Consider the following 2,469-nt stretch of genomic DNA (forward strand, 5'->3'; position numbering starts at 1 on the left):
CCACCTGGATCATTAATCTCCTTGAAAGGACAGAAGTTGAAAAAAAAAAGGACAAAAATCAGGCTGTGGGAACTGGCGACAGAGCCAGTCATTATTTGTGCAGAGCCAGGAGAGAGTGCGAGGTTTGAGTAATACCACAACAATGCTGTCTGTGTAACAATACAAACTGACCATAACCTTTGTCAGTCTGCAATTAGATAAATATAAATGATATGAGCTTCTGAAAATGCATTACTGTAAGCAAGTGGGAATTCATGGACCACCTTTAGACACAAGCAGTCCCCCTTTGTACTCGAGAGACTTGCATCTGGAGTACTGGGTTCAGTTCTGGTCACTGTACTTATAGAACGTTGTTAATATGTTGGAAGCATTTCAGGGAAGATTTAATTGACTAATACATGGAATGAGTGGATTGCCTTATGAGGAAAGGCTAGAATTTAGAAAAGAAAGAGGAGACTCGACTGAAACATAAGAGATCCTGAGGGGACCTGACCAGGTATATGTTTGAAATATGGTCCCTCTTTTGAGAGAATCTAGAACAGAGGGTCATTGTTTAAAGGTAAGGTGTGTGTCCATTTGAAATAGTGAGGAACATTTCCTTTCTCTCAGAGGGTTGAGAATCTTTGTAATTCCTTTCAGCAAAAGGCAGTGAATGCAGAATCTTTAAACATTTTTCTAAGGCAGCAGCAGACAGATTCTTGATGACTAAGATGATGAAAGATGTCCAGGGATATGTGGGCACACAGAACAAAGAAACTCCAGACTTGTCTGATTACTGGAGGCGAGGAGGGTGTTTGAGCTCCAACTGCACCCACCCAGTGAATTAGTTCCATTCTATACCCTCCCCCAACCAGCTTCAATTAACATCTGGAAAATTTTAATCAAATCAATCTTCATCCTTCTAAATCCGAGGGAAGACACTATTCCTGCTGAGATGATGCATTTTGAAAGAAGGAGAAGAGAACATATGAAATAGGAACCACAGCAGTCCATTCTGCCCCTCGAGCCTCAAAAAGGTCAAAGCAGATCTATTTACGTTTCAATTCCACATTCCCACTTTACCTTGATAATTTTTTTTAAATTCCTGTGTGCATTGCTGGCTGAACCTAGTTGCCACTGAGGAGGTGGTAGTGATCTGCTTTGTGAACCACTGTAGTCCATGAGCTGTAGGTGGACCTACAATGCTGTTAGGAAGGGATTTCAGGATTTTGACCCAGCAACACTGAAGGAATAGCAATATAGTTCCAATGAATGGTTAGTAGCTTGGAGAGAATTCATACCCAACAGAGTCTCAGAGATCTACGGCACAGAAAAAGGCTCTGCTGACTGTCTGATCTTGTCATTATCTTCCAAGTACTCTGTTATTCCATCTTTTACAGTGGACCCTAATATTTTTCCCCACCTTCATTCCCTGTTTTCTGACTCCCCTTCTTGAATACTGGAGTTACGTTAGCTACCCTCCAATTCACAGGAATTCTGAGAGTCTATAAAATTTGAGGATAACCACTAGCGCATCTGCTATTTCTCAGGCCACTTCCTCAGCTGCTCAGAGATGAAGGTTCTGTCTCTGGGGGTTTATCTGCCTGTAATCCCATTGGATTTCCTAATATCATTTTCCTACTAAAACCAATTTCTTTCAATTCCACATTCCCATTAAGACCCTGTGATCCCCTTAATTTTGGGACATTATTTGTGTTATCCTTTTTGCAAACCTGAGACACATTTTATTGGCCTACTATCACTGTGTCCTATTATAATTTACCTGTTTCAGATTGTGAGGAGACCCTATTTTCTTCTTGACTAAGCTTTTACTATCAATCTTGAATTATGAGTTGAATGATGATCAGGAAACAGTTGTTGACCGCCAGGAAAAACCTATCTGGCTCATTAATATCTTTCAGAGAAAGATATTGTCATTCTTACCTGGTCTGGCCTGTAAGTTACTCCAGTCCCACAGCAATGCAGTTGATTCTGGACAGCCCTCTGGGCAATAAATTCTGGCCGAGCCAGCAATGCCCATATCCTGTGAATGAATAAAAAAAAAAAAAAAAGTGCTATTGGTTTGAATGGTCCCTGCAACCATACTCATTTTATTTTCTCCTGTTATTAAATCCCTTTGCTGAAATCTTAACTGTTCCCAACCTTTAGGTCTGTTGTTTTATTTGCCTAATTTGTATGCTGTTTCCTTAAATTTAATAGCTGTTCATTTCCCTTTCTCTGCTATGGTTTGACCGTGTTTCCCATTTTGTTCTTATGCCAGAGATTGAGATGAATAATTTTCATATCTTGTCCAAGCCCTCTTACAATGTTTGCCATTAACCATCTCCCATCATCTATTTAAAAGTGGATACACAATTTATCACAGCTCGCTCACGCCTCATACCATTATATCTTCTTTCCATTAATTACAGGACCCTAGTCTCAGAAACAACAATAATCACTCTCCATCTTAGTGAAGAATCTGATCCG

Source organism: Rhincodon typus, unplaced genomic scaffold, assembly GCF_021869965.1.
Source record: "Rhincodon typus isolate 14 unplaced genomic scaffold, sRhiTyp1.1 hic_rhity00000940, whole genome shotgun sequence".
NCBI lineage: Eukaryota > Metazoa > Chordata > Chondrichthyes > Orectolobiformes > Rhincodontidae > Rhincodon > Rhincodon typus.